We start from the raw sequence: 17,487 nt of genomic DNA, 5'->3' as shown, positions 1-17,487 counted from the left end.
TATGTATGTCGTGTTTATATATGGACTGCGTGTATATGATCGAAGCGTGTTACAGACCATTTGCATGACAAATTGTGCCGTTTAGCCCCGCCCCCTCCCCGCGGACCCTCGAATACCCCATTAAATGTTCCCATCCTACCCGCTTCACTAGGAAGTGGGCAAGATGCGGGAAGATCTGCCTACACTTCCGGGGATGCGGCTGGGCTACCCGAAAAATCGGCAGCCTCCCGCGACTTCCGGGAGTGTAGGCAATTATGGTATGATCTATTTTACAAGCTGATGACAATTGCTGTCCGACAGAGGCTCTTGCCTAAAGGACCTTGGCTTAGGTATAGTGTATTTAATAGGACCAACCTAAGCAGCCGCACTGTACAGTCAGATAGATACCAGTGCCGAATTTTACAGTGAGCTTGCCCTTGCCGATGAATGTTGGTGGAGGATATAATAGGGGTTCCACCGCTACATCTAGGTGACGCTTTAGATAACGGCAAGGAAATGACTTCATAAATGGTGGTCTTGCACGTCTATGCTATATGGATCTAAATGTATTGTTAGCGCATTGAATAACCTCTGTAGTATGTAGGTTAGGTCCTGACAACTCAATCCCGTTTTTATTGGTTCAATTTCCAGTTCAGATCACTCAGAATTAGGCCGCACCAGTTTACAGTATCTGAGCGGGAGCATTGTTGGGATAGTCCAACACAATGGTGGGGTAGACATTCAACCAGTCCACTGTGGTGGATGGCAGGTGACACCCACATGGGGCATCGACACAGACAACTCGTCGTCCTGCCTGGGGGCATGCATGGGCTATCAATTGTTCAATTTAACCACCAGTGGCCATATTGGCTAATCTAATCTACACGTACGTGGCTTGCTTAGTACTTTATTACAAACACCATCCACTAAGCTTTGAACAGTTACATAGCCGATGTCTTTCCGGGTCCTAGGCACTCGCCTCAGTTGCCTGGATGGTAATTAGGGGCTGTCCTTTGGACGTGTTTCTTCCATCAGGATATATATGTATGTATGACCGAAAGCTGCTTCAGAACATTGAGCTATATACATGTATGACTGGGTATTGGACATAGTCTAGACATATAAAAGACATACAACTATGTTTGCCATATCACATTTGTTAAGTCGTGAAAGAAATGGCCCTGACTTTCCACGTTGTACTGTAAGTGACGTATGTAAGAACAGAGTATGCTTGCTACTCATGTATATATGAGATATACACAGTGAAGTGTGTGTATTTGTACATATATGTGTGAACCTATACATGTACATACATGTGTGCGCTGGAGGGGGAGAGTGAGAGCCTATGAAGATATAACTGTATAAATATATATGGATATTACACTCCTTCATCACCCCAAGCCCCACCCCTTTTGTACTGTCCCCTCCTCTTGCGCCTTTGCACGATGACTCAGCACGGCCACCTGTGTAACACGCGGAGGGGGGGGTTGGAATAAAGTGAAAAGGCACTTACAGCATATGTGTGGATGATAATTTGTCTGGTTGGAACAGAGAATGGCCTCCGTGCAGATGAGGCACAATGGAACACGGATATGGTTCATGTTGAAGAGATCTCATTTGACACGGGTGCCTCAGGCTTCCACACACGTGTCATTTGTTCAGACACACTAACTGGCGAGTAGATTATTTGCAGGAGCAGAACAAATATTGAAAATTGTGTGCCGAGAAACAGAGGATCACAACCAGCATACAAAATAATAGAAGTTGCACTGTGCAATTATTCATTACCTAGCCTCCTACCTAATTAGTTTTGTTTATTTTCTCTTTTACAAACTGGGACTGGAAGGGGGCCCAAACCAGTATGATGCTGGCCCCATAGGGTCTTAGGGCCTAATTCAGACCCGCTCGCAAGCAGGTCAATGTTGCCCAAGTGCGCATGCGCACGACGGAGGTGGCTCCGTCGTGCGCATGCGCTTGACCCGAATAACGTCGGCCAAGCCGTCGTTATGGGTCTCGCACCAAAAGGGGCGTGCTGTCGATGGTGATTGACAGCACGCCCCCTTTGGCGGGCGTGCTGGGGGCGTGGCTGCCCAGACGGAGGCGTTCCCATGGGAACGCCTACCATCTGGGGCCGGCCCCACTGACATCACAAGTGATGTCAGTGGGAGTGCTTTTGGCTCTGATAGAGGCAAAAGCACTCCAGGGCTTGCGGCAGCGAGACCCTACCGCAAGGGTCTTGTCGCAAGCCCGATGGTCACGATGGTCTTGACCATCGCGACCATCATTTTGGCCGCTCGCTATAGCTGTGGGTGGTCACCCACAGCTATGCGAGCGGCCAGGGGGCTGCTCCAAAAAGGAGCAGGGACGGCCCTGATTCAGAGCGAGCGCTCTATCAGAGCGTCCGGCTCTGAATCAGGGCCTTAATCCTGATCTGATACAGAATAAGAACAGATATGGATAATCACACCGCAGCAGGGGCAAACGCAGGATTTTTAGGGGGGGGGGGGTTCCGTTTCAATATATATATATATATATATATATATATATATATATATAGTGTAAGACATCCGCAGCACACACAACATATACACACGCACACAAAACATACACACAACACACACAATATGTCACAATTGGTGTCTGCGAGTTACCTTCTCAGGTGGTGATTGGGTTTCAACGGAGGCCGGCATGACTGGAATCACAGATAATGTAAATAGCTCTATTTACAAGACTTGGGTAGCAGTGAAAACTGCCTTTGATGATAAATGACAGGAACTGGAGGGACCGGACTGGGACCGGCAGGAAGACTTGTTGAATTGAACTGATGAACTAAGAACTTGACTCTGGACTGGAACAACGTGGACTGAACTGATGAGCTTGGAACTTGACTCAGGACTGGAATGTGACAATGGCTAAAGGGAAGTCAGGTAATGCTGAGACGAGGGCTAAACAGGGTAATCTGGAATACTATGACAAAGGCTAGAACTCAGGTGCAGGCTGGATTGGATAATAGGGAATAACAGGTTTCAGGAAGGAATGGGTAGGTTTGGGAATTTGCAGGCTGGACAGGATAATTGGAAATAACAGGTTTCAGGAAGGAATGGGTAGGTAACAGGGGCAGGAGTTGATCCACAGCAGAAAGCAAGGCAGGGTAACACGATGCAGGTTTACAGAGTGCCAGGGACCAACCAGGAGTAGGACTAACAGCAGAGCACAGGCCAGGTATGCTGTAACAGGACGTCTGGATGCCAGGTATTACTATAGCAGGTTTTTGGGATGCACCAGGGGTTGCTGTCAACAGGCTTACTGGATTGCCAGGTTTGGCTGTAACAGGTTTTCTGGAAGCACCAGGGGTTGCTGCCAGCAGATTTACTGGATTGCCAGGTACAGCTGAAACAAGTTTTCTGGATAGCGCCAGGGATTGCTGTAGCAGGCTTCAGGGACAGACTTGAATGCAGAAACAGCATGAACCATTCACCACGGGAAGACGAGATGTTCAGGCCCAGAATGCTATCAGGAGAGGATATATATATCATGGGTCTGGCAGCAATTGGTGGATACGGACAGGTGGTCTGGTAGTAGCATTCTGAGTGGTGGAAGGCACAACATGCAGAGGGAGTATTCATCTCTGCAGCTCTGAGAATCAGAACCACACCTGTGATTCCAATCAGGGCTAGCAGTGCTCACAGACAGAAGAGAGGCCAGGTGCAATAATCAGAGCAAATCCTCCAGGCAAAATTACACACACAGCTCCATGTGGAAGCTGACAGGGGTAAGTCCCAAGGCAAAAAGTTGACAACTAGACAGGGTCGTGACACAATATACATACACATAGCATACATACACACAACCTTGTTGCCAGGCTGCTGCTGCTTGGGTGGCCGTGATGATCCTCCCCTTTCCCTGGGACTCCTATATCTCACACACATACATCCCAAACACTCTCCCCTCCTTCCTCCCCAGGACTACAATGTCACACACACATACATACATCACACACACACAAACACATACAACACACACACATACCACCTACCCTGGTCAACACTAACAAGATTGACCTGACCTGATTCTTCAGCGTTTGAGCCACTCAGTGCCGTGCCACCTTCCCGCGCCGCGCCTAACTACTCCTCCATCCCTCGTCAGCACTGTGGGAGAGGTCACTGGAGAGACAAGCGGGAGGCGGAAGTGGGAGCCGGGGGAGGCGGAGCGCACAGAAGGGTTGTGGATAGATCCCCTTCCGTAGATGTACCTACGGAAAGGGGATCTATAAACAACCGTCCCAGCAGTCAGGACTAAGCCGGGTGCGCCGCAAATACATATTGCAGCAGCTGCCGGGTCTGGCTGTCTGTAAAAAATACAATTTTGGGGGGCTGGGGGGGGGGGGTTCTGGGTACTCAGAAACCCCCCCCCGCATGCGCTAGTGTGCAGGATATAATTAAATAGCTCCGGGCACTTAACCCGGGACCTAAAAGCTTGCCGTAAATCCCACGGTTAATTGAATGTGCCCCTAAGGCTTCTATCTCAGGCGTAGATGTAGGAGAATAGAGGGTTTCTAATTTCATAAAGGTGCGGCAGAGGTTAATATTTCTTTTAAACTTAAAAATGAAGGGGCCTATTCATCCAATGATTAAGTATTGAACTCACTGCGAATGATACTTAAGTATCCAACTAGCAGCGGGGGATAGAATACACCAGAGCAATTCATCATTTGGTGAGGGGACAGCTGCTCCGAAAAGCAGCTGTTCCTTCGGTTAGTATCGCCGCTACAGATGTAGCTAAGTTACTTACCTCCTCCCCGTCACTAACTAACTAAAACATGCAGAAACTAGCGTTTCCGCATGGTTACCGAACCATTTAGCGTTTCATGAATAGGCCCCTCGACCTTAAATGGTGATTTGGCCCTCATACGTCAAGAGTCCAGGCCAGCCGTGACGTTAACTCTTGGTGGCAGTAGAAACATTGGCCTCCGGGATCAAGCTGTCTGGGGGCACGAGGAAGGGGCATTGGTAAACCACCGAGGGGCTGTTGCCCAGTGACTGCAGCAAATCACTTATAACATTTTCAGAGATCTCTCTCCACACATTTTATAAGTGATTTCCTGCAGTCACTGCTGTCGTTACTCTGAAGCCCCTTAGTGATCCCCCGGCTGGGCCGCCAGCTGTCTGTAGCATCCTCAGAGTGGAGCTGCAGGGAATAATCCTGGACACTCAACACCTATCCTGCTGTGTAGAACACTGATATAGGAGTATTACATCCTCCCTGGGAAGGAATCAAGTATATATATATATATGTCCAGGGCTGTTTCTAGGGACGGCCGAGCCATACAATCGCACGGGGCGTCCCGACCCCTGCTAGCAAGGACCGAGAGGATCAGGGGCGGATTCCCCTGCTTGTCCCTATAACCTGGAGCTTACATTGAGAGGTAAGAAGTCTGGGGGTCCTATGGGTGCTATTAGGCCACTGACTGCCTGTCCATGAGACTATAAGTCCCAGCACATCTTGTCAACTGGATATGCTGGTACTTGTAGTGCCATCGCAGCTAGAGAGGCCTTAAAAAGCAAGTGTGTGTATATATATATTTAAAAATGAATCGCACAACACTTCAAAGGATATAGCTTGTAGGGTGCCAGGTCTAAAGTAGTTTATAAATCCAACCTTAATGTCTCCACCAGGTGCCCACAAAGAGGGGAGGGGACCAGCACACCCATTTTTTAGAAACATTTCAATAATTTATTTGAATGAAACATAGCAAGATAAAAAATCAGCCATCCTGTGCAAACATCCGTTTCGGTGTCAATACACCTTTGTCAAGGTACTGCCCTTTGGCAGTGGCTGTGTTATGAGGTCATCTCCTCGAGATCATGCATTGGATCCACCCTTGATAAGTACCTATTTGGGTTTTGTTCAGGATGGCCGAATTTTAATCTTGCTGTTTTTCATTCAAATTATTTATTTATTTATTTTGTAAAAAGTTAGTGTGCTGGTCCCCTCCCCTTTGTGGTTCTCTGGCGGAGACATTAAGGCTGCTGGTTATACTGGGACGTCATTACTGCTGGTTATATTGGGATGTCATTGCTACTATTTATATAATAATTACTGCGGGCTGACTGGAGGGACACTGGGGTCTGGCTGGAGGCAGGGACGGATTTCCTTTCTGGAGGCAACGCCCCCCTATTTGCTTTTGGCGCACGCAATAATATTAATGATCTTATAAATTCCCGTGGGAATTTTGACTGTTTGCACTGGGAGCCAGATTGTTTAGAAATCACCCTGTATATGTCTTATATAATGAAAGAAGAGAGGGCAGTAGTTGTTTTAAGGTGGTCCACTAATTGCTAAAGTGAAACTTTTAGGGCTCTATTTATTATCATTTTGGGCAGCAATTTTTGACAATAAGGAATCTTTATTCGCCCAGATGTTCCATTGGTGAGGGTTAGGCACTAAGGGGGGAGGGTTAGGTTTAGGCATGAAGAGGGGGACTTAGGTTTAGGCACTTACTTGGGGGGTTAGGGTGCAGGGTGGGAAGGGTTAGGCGACAAGAAGGGAGGGTTAGGGGGAGAAGGGGGGAGGGTTAGTATACTTCTCTGACCCCTGTTGGGATACCAACCATTGAGATGCTGCTGTCGGTATTTTGACAGTACGCATCCCGACAGCCGTCATTACATACTGATTCCGCTTTACAGACATAAGGGGTGCTTGGTAACGCTTTACAGATAAAAGGGGTGATTGCAGAGCTGGCCCTAGCCAAATTAGTGCCCTAGGCAAGATTTTGGGTGGCACCCCCCCACCCCCCTTGGGATCCTGAAAAGACTTGTGTCCTTACAGAAGGGGCGTGGTCTCACTGTGCTGTGGCCCCATTCCCCCATTGTGTTGTGCTCCCAGCACCCCTCTCCCAGCATAGTACCCAGCACCCCTCTCCCAGCATAGTACCCAGCACCCCTCTCACAGCATAGTACCCAGCACCCCTCTCACAGCACAGCACCCCTCACCCAGCACAGCACCCTTCTGAATGAGCCTTTGCTAATGCGCAGAAGCTTATCCTGATCGTGGTAGCGGCCACCACCAGCCACCGCCCCAATGTGTGCCGTTAACAGAGCCAGACTGGCAATAACCGCTAGCCGCCACCCAGGTGCCCAGACCCCATAAACTGACACCAACTGACAGCTCGCCGCTCACTGTTTGCTGCTGCCGGTATCTATTGGAGCTGTCAGCTGAGCTCCGATCAGAGACGTTGCGCAGTAGCAGCTGACAGAGGACCTGATTCAGACCCGGTCGCTAAGTTGCGCTCGCTCTGAGCGATTTTCGCCTGCATATAATTCGCAGTACGCGTGCGCAAGCCAATATTTGCGATCTGTTTTTGGTTGCTCGTAAGCAACTATCAGGTCGCTACTTTGAGTGACAGATAGCGCCATTTGTGGGTGGTAACAGGGGAAGGTGCTTGTAAACGAGGGAGTGGTGTTGCGGACGCAGGCGTGTCAGGCCGCCAAAACGCTGTTTAAAGGGCATGCATAATTAGCAAAGTAGCGTCATTGTACACGTCAACTGCATGTATTTCAGCCCGCACAGATCGCTGTACTTGCGGCGGGTGAAGGCAACCTCAAGGTCTGCGAGCAGCTCCGATGGCTCTCGATGGTCCCGATTAATCCTACATTTCCCGGAGATGACGTGTGTTGCGATTGGCAAGGGGGCGTCTTTATACACTTGCGAGTGCACTTTGCCTTAGCTTGCTAAAACATAGTGGGCATCCTTACGCAACGCAGTGCGAGCACTTCATTTAAATATCCGGCCCCATTTTGCAGCGAGGGGCCGCCACTTGTGAGCGGGTTTGAATGAGCTCCAGATTTTCTACCCAGCCGGCAGCAGGTGCCCTGGCCGTGCCTGCCAAAAATCTCTGCCTGCCCTAGGCGGGTTTGGATGCCCCTAGGCATTTGCTTAGTTTGCCTATGTCTAGGGCCGACTCTGGGTGCTTGGTAAAGCTTTACAGACATAAGAGTTGCTTGGTAAAGCTTTATAGACATAAGGGGTACTTAGTAAAGCTTTACAGACATAAGGGGTGATTGGTAACGCTTTATAGACATAAGGAGTGCTTACTAAAGCTTTATAGACATAAAGGGTGCATGGTAACGCTTTACAGACATAAGGGGTGCTTGGTAAAGCTTTATAGACATAAGGGGTGCTTGGTAAAGCTTTATAGACATAAAGGGTGCTTGGTAACGCTTTACAGACATAAGGGGTGCTTGGTAACGCTTTACAGACATAAGGGGTGCTTGGTAACGCTTTACAGACATAAGGGGTGCTTAGTAAAGCTTTATATACATAAAGGGTGCTTACTAAAGCTTTATAGACATAAAGGGTGCTTACTAAAGCTTTATAAACATAAAGGGTGCTTGGTAAAGTTACAGACATAAGGGGCGCTTGGTAACGCTTTACAGACATAAGGGGTGCTTGGTAACGCTTTACAGACATAAGGGGTGCTTGGTAAAGCTTTACAGACATAAGGGGTGCTTGGTAACGCTTTACAGACATAAGGGGTGCTTGGTAAAGCTTTACAGACATAAGGGGTGCTTGGTACAGTTACAGACATAAGGGGTGCATGGTAAAGTTACAGACATAAGGGGTGCTTGGTAACGCTTTACAGACATAAGGGGTGCTTGGTAAAGCTTTACAGACATAAGGGGTGCTTGGTACAGTTACAGACATAAGGGGTGCCTGGTAAAGTTACAAACATAAGGGGTGCTTGGTACAGTTACAGACATAAGGGATGATTGGTAATGCTTTACAAACATAAGGGGTGCTTGGTACAGTTATAGACATAAGGGGTGCTTGGTAACGCTTTACAGACATAAGGGGTACTTGGTAAAGCTTTATAGACATAAAGGGTGCTTACTATAGCTTTATAGACATAAAGGGTGCTTTGTAAAGTTACAGACATAAGAGGCGCTTGGTAACGCTTTACAGACATAAGGGGTGCTTGGTAACGCTTTACAGACATAAGGGGGGCTTGGTAAAGCTTTACAGACATAAGGGGTGCTTGGTACAGTTACAGACATAAGGGGTGCATGGTAAAGTTACAGACATAAGGGGTGCTTGGTAACGCTTTACAGACATAAGGGGTGCTTGGTAACGCTTTACAGACATAAGGGGTGCTTGGTACAGTTACAGACATAAGGGGTGCCTGGTAAAGTTACAAACATAAGGGGTGCTTGGTAATGCTTTACAAACAGAAGGGGTGCTTGGTACAGTTACAGACATAAGGGATGCTTGGTAAAGTTACGGACATAAGGGGTGCTTGGTAATGCTTTACAAACATAAGGGGTGCTTGGTACAGTTATAGACATAAGGGGTGCTTGGTACAGTTACAGACATAAGGGGTGCTTGGTACAGTTACAGACATAAGGGGTGGTTGGTAAAGCTTTGCAGACATAAGGGGTGATTGGTACAGTTACAGACACAAGGGTTGCTTGGTACAGTTACGGACACAAGGGATGCTTGGTACAGTTACAGACATAAGGGGTTCTTGGTACAGTTACAGACATAAGGGATGCTTGGTACAGTTATAGACTTAAGGGGTGCTTGGTAATGCTTTACAAACATAAGGGGTGCTTGGTACAGTTACAGACATAAGGGGTGCTTGGTACAGTTACAGACATAAGGGGTGCTTGGTAAAGCTTTACAGACATAAGGGGTGCTTGGTACAGTTGCAGACATAAGGGGTGCTTGCTACAGTTACAGACATAAGGGATGGTTGGTACAGTTACAGACATAAGGGGTACTTGGTAAAGCTTTACAGACATAAGGGATGCTTGGTACAGTTACAGGAAAAAGGGTTGCTTGGTACAGTTACAGACACAAGGGATGGTTGGTACAGTTACAGACATAAGGGGTGCTTGGTACAGTTATAGACATAAGGGGTGCTTGGTAAAGCTTTACAGACATAAGGGGTGCTTGGTAAAGCTTTACAGACATAAGGGGTGCTTGGTACAGTTACAGACATAAGGGGTGCTTGGTACAGTTACAGACATAAGGGGTGCTTGGTACAGTTACAGATATAAGGGGTGCTTGGTAAAGCTTTACAGACATAAGGGGTGCTTGGTACAGTTACAGACATAAGGGGTGCTTGCTACAGTTACAGACATAAGGGGTGCTTGGTAAAGCTTTACAGACATAAGGGATGCTTGGTACAGTTGCAGACATAAGGGGTGCTTGCTACAGTTACAGACATAAGGGATGCTTGGTACAGTTATAGACTTAAGGGGTGCTTGGTAATGCTTTACAAACACAAGGGGTGCTTGGTACAGTTACAGACATAAGGGGTGCTTGGTACAGTTACAGAGATAAGGGGTGCTTGGTACAGTTACAGACATAAGGGGTGCTTGGTAAAGCTTTACAGACATAAGGGGTGCTTGGTACAGTTGCAGACATAAGGGGTGCTTGCTACAGTTACAGACATAAGGGATGGTTGGTACAGTTACAGACATAAGGGGTACTTGGTAAAGCTTTACATACATAAGGGATGCTTGGTACAGTTACAGGCAAAAGGGTTGCTTGGTACAGTTACAGACACAAGGGATGGTTGGTACAGTTACAGACATAAGGGGTGCTTGGTACAGTTATAGACATAAGGGGTGCTTGGTAAAGCTTTACAGACATAAGGGGTGCTTGGTAAAGCTTTACAGACATAAGGGGTGCTTGGTACAGTTACAGACATAAGGGGTGCTTGGTACAGTTACAGACATAAGGGGTGCTTGGTACAGTTACAGATATAAGGGGTGCTTGGTAAAGCTTTACAGACATAAGGGGTGCTTGGTACAGTTACAGACATAAGGGGTGCTTGCTACAGTTACAGACATAAGGGGTGCTTGGTAAAGCTTTACAGACATAAGGGATGCTTGGTACAGTTACAGACATAAGGGATGCTTGGTACAGTTACAGACATAAGGGATGCTTGCTACAGTTACAGACATAAGGGGTGCTTGGTAAAGCTTTACAGACATAAGGGATGCTTGGTACAGTTACAGACATAAGGGATGCTTGGTACAGTTACAGACATAAGGGGTGCTTGGTACAGTTACAGACATAAGGGGTGCTTGGTAAAGCTTTACAGACATAAGGGGTGCTTGGTACAGTTACAGACATAAGGGGTGCCTGGTAAAGTTACAAACATAAGGGGTGCTTGGTACAGTTACAGACATAAGGGGTGCTTGGTACAGTTACAGACATAAGGGGTGCTTGGTAAAGTTACAGACATAAGGGGTGCTTGGTAATGCTTTATAAACATAAGGGGTGCTTGGTACAGTTATAGACATAAGGGGTGCTTGGTACAGTTATAGACATAAGGGGTGCTTGGTAACGCTTTACAGACATAAAGGGTGCTTGGTAACGCTTTACAGACATAAGGGGTGCTTGGTAAAGCTTTATAGACATAAGGGGTGCTTGGTACAGTTACAGACATAAGGGATGCTTGGTACAGTTACAGACATAAGGGATGCTTGCTACAGTTACAGACATAAGGGGTGCTTGGTAAAGCTTTACAGACATAAGGGATGCTTGGTACAGTTATAGACATAAGGGTTGCTTGGTACAGTTACAGACATAAGGGATGCTTGGTACAGTTACAGACATAAGGGGTGCTTGGTACAGTTACAGACATAAGGGGTGCTTGGTAAAGCTTTACAGACATAAGGGGTGCTTGGTACAGTTACAGACATAAGGGGTGCCTGGTAAAGTTACAAACATAAGGGGTGCTTGGTACAGTTACAGACATAAGGGGTGCTTGGTACAGTTACAGACATAAGGGGTGCTTGGTAAAGTTACAGACATAAGGGTTGCTTGGTAATGCTTTATAAACATAAGGGGTGCTTGGTACAGTTATAGACATAAGGGGTGCTTGGTACAGTTATAGACATAAGGGGTGCTTGGTAACGCTTTACAGACATAAAGGGTGCTTGGTAACGCTTTACAGACATAAGGGGTGCTTGGTAAAGCTTTATAGACATAAGGGGTGCTTACTAAAGCTTTATAGACATAAAGGGTGCTTGGTAAAGTTACAGTCATAAGGGGCGCTTGGTAATGCTTTACAGACATAAGGGGTGCTTGGTAACGCTTTACAGACATAAGGGGTGCTTGGTAAAGCTTTACAGATATAAGGGGTGCTTGGTACAGTTACAGACATAAGGGGTGCCTGGTAAAGTTACAGACATAAGTGGTGCTTGGTAACGCTTTACAGACATAAGGGGTGCTTGGTAACGCTTTACAGACATAAGGGGTGCTTGGTAAAGCTTTACAGACATAAGGGGTGCTTTGTACAGTTACAGACATAAGGGGTGCTTGGTAACGCTTTACAGACATAAGGGGTGCTTGGTAAAGCTTTACAGACATAAGGGGTGCTTGGTACAGTTACAGACATAAGGGGTGCCTGGTAAAGTTACAAACATAAGGGGTGCTTCGTACAGTTACAGACATAAAGGGTGCTTGGTACAGTTACAGACATAAGGGGTGCTTGGTAATGCTTTACAAACATAAGGGGTGCTTGGTACAGTTATAGACATAAGGGGTGCTTGGTAACGCTTTACAGACATAAGGGGTGCTTGGTACAGTTACAGACATAAGGGGTGCCTGGTAAAGTTACAGACATAAGGGGTGCTTGGTAACGCTTTACAGACATAAGGGGTGCTTGGTAACGCTTTACAGACATAAGGGGTGCTTGGTAAAGCTTTACAGACATAAGGGGTGCTTTGTACAGTTACAGACATAAGGGGTGCTTGGTAACGCTTTACAGACATAAGGGGTGCTTGGTAAAGCTTTACAGACATAAGGGGTGCTTGGTACAGTTACAGACATAAGGGGTGCCTGGTAAAGTTACAAACATAAGGGGTGCTTCGTACAGTTACAGACATAAAGGGTGCTTGGTACAGTTACAGACATAAGGGGTGCTTGGTAATGCTTTACAAACATAAGGGGTGCTTGGTACAGTTATAGACCTAAGGGGTGCTTGGTAACGCTTTACAGACATAAGAGGTACTTGGTAAAGCTTTATAGACATAAAGGGTGCTTACTATAGCTTTATAGACATAAAGGGTGCTTGGTAAAGTTACAGACATAAGAGGCGCTTGGTAACGCTTTACAGACATAAGGGGTGCTTGGTAACGCTTTACAGACATAAGGGGTGCTTGGTAAAGCTTTACAGACATAAGGGGTGCTTGGTACAGTTACAGACATAAGGGGTGCCTGGTAAAGTTACAGACATAAGGGGTGCTTGGTAACGCTTTACAGACATAAGGGGTGCTTGGTAACGCTTTACAGACATAAGGGGTGCTTGGTACAGTTACAGACATAAGGGGTGCCTGGTAAAGTTACAAACATAAGGGGTGCTTGGTAATGCTTTACAAACAGAAGGGGTGCTTGGTACAGATACAGACATAAGGGATGCTTGCTACAGTTACAGACATAAGGGGTGCTTGGTAAAGCTTTACAGACATAAGGGATGCTTGGTACAGTTACAGACATAAGGGATGCTTGGTACAGTTACAGACATAAGGGGTGCTTGCTACAGTTACAGACATAAGGGGTGCTTGGTAAAGCTTTACAGACATAAGGGATGCTTGGTAAAGCTTTACAGACATAAGGGATGCTTGGTACAGTTACAGACATAAGGGGTGATTGGTACAGTTACAGACATAAGGGGTGCTTGGTACAGTTACAGACATAAGGGATGCTTGCTACAGTTATAGACATAAGGGGTGCTTGGTAAAGCTTTACAGACATAAGGGATGCTTGGTACAGTTACAGACATAAGGGATGCTTGGTACAGTTACAGACATAAGGGGTGCTTGGTAAAGCTTTACAGACATAAGGGATGCTTGGTACAGTTACAGACATAAGGGTTGCTTGGTACAGTTACAGACATAAGGGATGCTTGGTACAGTTACAGACATAAGGGGTGCTTGGTACAGTTACAGACATAAGGGGTGCTTGGTAAAGCTTTACAGACATAAGGGGTACTTGGTAAAGCTTTACAGACATAAGGGATGCTTGGTACAGTTACAGACATAAGGGGTGCTTGGTACAGTTACAGACATAAGGGATGCTTGATAAAGCTTTACAGAAATAAGGGGTGCTTGGTACAGTTACAGATATAAGGGTGCTTGGTAAAGCTTTATAGACATAATGGGTGCTTGGTAAAGCTTTACAGACATAAGGGGTGCTTGGTACAGTTACAGACATAAGGGGTGCTTGATAAAGCTTTACAGAAATAAGGGGTGCTTGGTACAGTTACAGATATAAGGGTGCTTGGTAAAGCTTTATAGACATAATGGGTGCTTGGTAAAGCTTTACAGACATAAGGGGTGCTTGGTACAGTTACAGACATAAGGGGTGCTTGCTACAGTTACAGACACGCTGCTCCTGTCTGCAATGCCGATGCCGCTCCCGCCCTCCAGTCCGCCCGGGCTGGCGCGCTCAGCATTATGGGACTGACGTCATGACGTCAGTCCCATTACCCACTGCAGGAGCCGGACGGAAGTCTGGCTCTTGCAGTGGGTGCTGCAGCAGTCAATGAGAGTCTATCTGACTCTCATTGGCTGCTGTTTAACACACGCATCGCCGCCAGCGCTGGCGGCGATGCGTGTGTTATGCACAGCCTGAGCCCGCCTCCTAGCGCTATTGGGCAAGCGCTCAGGGGGAGGGAACGGGCTCAGGCGTGCAGCACAGGACCGGCGCTGGAAGCGTAGCGCCGGTCCTATGCAAATGTGTAGCGCTGACCGCACTCCTTGCGGTCGGCGCTACACTGGCTATCTAGGGCGGGCGGGCGGGCCAGTACCATGGCCGGCGGCGCCCCCCCCGCGCTGCTGGTCCAACGGCGCCCAGGGCACGAACCCCGCTCGCCCTGCCCTAGTTACGCCACAGGATGCTTGGTACAGTTAAAGACATAAGGGGTGCTTGGTACAGTTATAGACATAAGGAGTGCTTGGTAATGCTTTACAAACATAAGGGGTGCTTGGTACAGTTACAGACATAAGGGGTGCTTGGTACAGTTACAGACATAAGGGGTGCTTGGTACAGTTACAGACATAAGGGGTGCTTGGTAAAGCTTTACAGACATAAGGGGTGTTTGGTACAGTTACAGACATAAGGGGTGCTTGGTACAGTTATAGACATAAGGAGTGCTTGGTAAAGCTTTATAGACATAATGGGTGCTTGGTAAAGCTTTACAGACATAAGGGGTGCTTGGTACAGTTACAGCCACAAGGGTTGCTTGGTACAGTTACAGACTCAAGGGATGCTTGGTACAGTTACAAACATAAGGGGTGCTTGGTACAGTTACAGACATAAGGGGTGCTTGGTACAGTTACAGACATAAGGGGTGCTTGGTACAGTTACAGACATAAGGGATGCTTGGTACAGTTACAGACAGGGGTTACTTGGTACAGTTACAGACGCAACGCATGCTTGGTACAGTTACAGACACAAGGGATGCTTGGTACAGTTACAGACAAGGGTTGCTTGGTACAGTTACAGACACAAGGGATGCTTGGTACAGTTACAGACATAAGGGGTGCTTGGTACAGTTACAGACAAGGGGTGCTTGGTACAGTTACAGACATAAGGGGTGCTTGGTAAAGCTTTACAGACATAAGGGGTGCTTGGTACAGTTATAGACATAAGAGGTGCTTGGTACAGTTACAGACATAAGGGGTGCTTGGTACAGTTACAGACATAAGGGGTGCTTGATAAAGCTTTACAGACATAAGGGGTGCTTGGTACAGTTACAGACATAAGGGGTGCTTAGTACAGTTACAGACATAAGGGATGCTTGGTACAGTTACAGACAAGGGTTGCTTGGTACAGTTACAGACACAAGGGATGCTTGGTACAGTTACAAACATAAGGGGTGCTTGGTACAGTTACAGACATAAGGGGTGCTTGGTACAGTTACAGACATAAGGGGTGCTTAGTACAGTTACAGACATAAGGGATGCTTGGTACAGTTACAGACAGGGGTTGCTTGGTACAGTTACAGACGCAACGCATGCTTGGTACAGTTACAGACACAAGGGATGCTCGGTACAGTTACAGACATAAGGGGTGCTTGGTACAGTTACAGACATAAGGGATGCTTGGTAATGCTTTACAAACATAAGGGGTGCTTGGTAAAGTTACAGACATAAGGGGTGCTTGGTACAGTTACAGACACAAGGGATGCTTGGTACAGTTACAGACATAAGGGATGCTTGGTACATACAGTTGCAGACACAAGGGGTGCTTGGTACAGTTACAGACAGAAGGGATGCTTGGTACAGTTACAGACACAAGGGGTGCTTGGTACAGTTACAGACACAAGGGATGCTTGGTACAGTTACAGACACAAGGGATGCTTGGTACAGTTACCGACACAAGGGATGCTTGGTACAGTTACAGACACAAGGGATGCTTGGTACAGTTACCGACACAAGGGATGCTTGGTACAGTTACCGACACAAGGGATGCTTGGTACAGTTACCGACACAAGGGATGCTTGGTACAGTTACCGAAACAAGGGGTGCTTGGTACAGTTACCGACACAAGGGATGCTTGGTACAGTTACAGACACAAGGGGTGCTTGGTACAGTTACAGACACAAGGGATGCTTGGTACAGTTACAGACACAAGGGATGCTTGGTACAGTTACAGACATAAGGGGTGCTTGGTACAGTTACAGACACAAGGGATGCTTGGTACAGTTACAGACATAAGGGATGCTTGGTACATACAGTTGCAGACACAAGGGGTGCTTGGTAACGCTTTACAGACATAAGGGATGCTTGGTACAGTTACAGACATAAAGGGTGCTTGGTACAGTTACAGACATAAGGGATGCTTGGTAACACTTTACAGACATAAGGGGTGCTTGGTACAGTTACAGACATAAGGGGTGCTTGGTAATGCTTTACAAACATAAGGGGTGCTTGGTACAGTTACAGACATAAGGGGTGCTTAGTACAGTTACAGACATAAGGGATGCTTGGTACAGTTACAGACAGGGGTTGCTTGGTACAGTTACAGTCGCAACGCATGCTTGGTACAGTTACAAACACAAGGGATGCTTGGTACAGTTACAGACAAGGGTTGCTTGGTACAGTTACAGACACAAGGGATGCTTGGTACAGTTACAGACATAAGGGGTGCTTGGTACAGTTACAGACAAGGGGTGCTTGGTACAGTTACAGACATAAGGGGTGCTTGGTAAAACTTTACAGACATAAGGGGTGCTTGGTACAGTTATAGACATAAGGGGTGCTTGGTACAGTTACAGACATAAGGGGTGCTTGGTACAGTTACAGACATAAGGGGTGCTTGATAAAGCTTTACAGACATAAGGGGTGCTTGGTACAGTTACAGATATAAAGGGTGCTTGGTAAAGCTTTATAGACATAATGGGTGCTTGGTAAAGCTTTACAGACATAAGTGGTGCTTGGTACAGTTACAGACATAAGGGGTGCTTGGTACAGTTACAGACATAAGGGTTGC

This window comes from Taudactylus pleione, unplaced genomic scaffold (assembly GCF_031769625.1).
Source record: "Taudactylus pleione unplaced genomic scaffold, aTauple2 ptg000685l, whole genome shotgun sequence".
Taxonomy (NCBI): Eukaryota; Metazoa; Chordata; class Amphibia; order Anura; family Myobatrachidae; genus Taudactylus; species Taudactylus pleione.
This window is presented reverse-complemented; position numbering follows the sequence as displayed.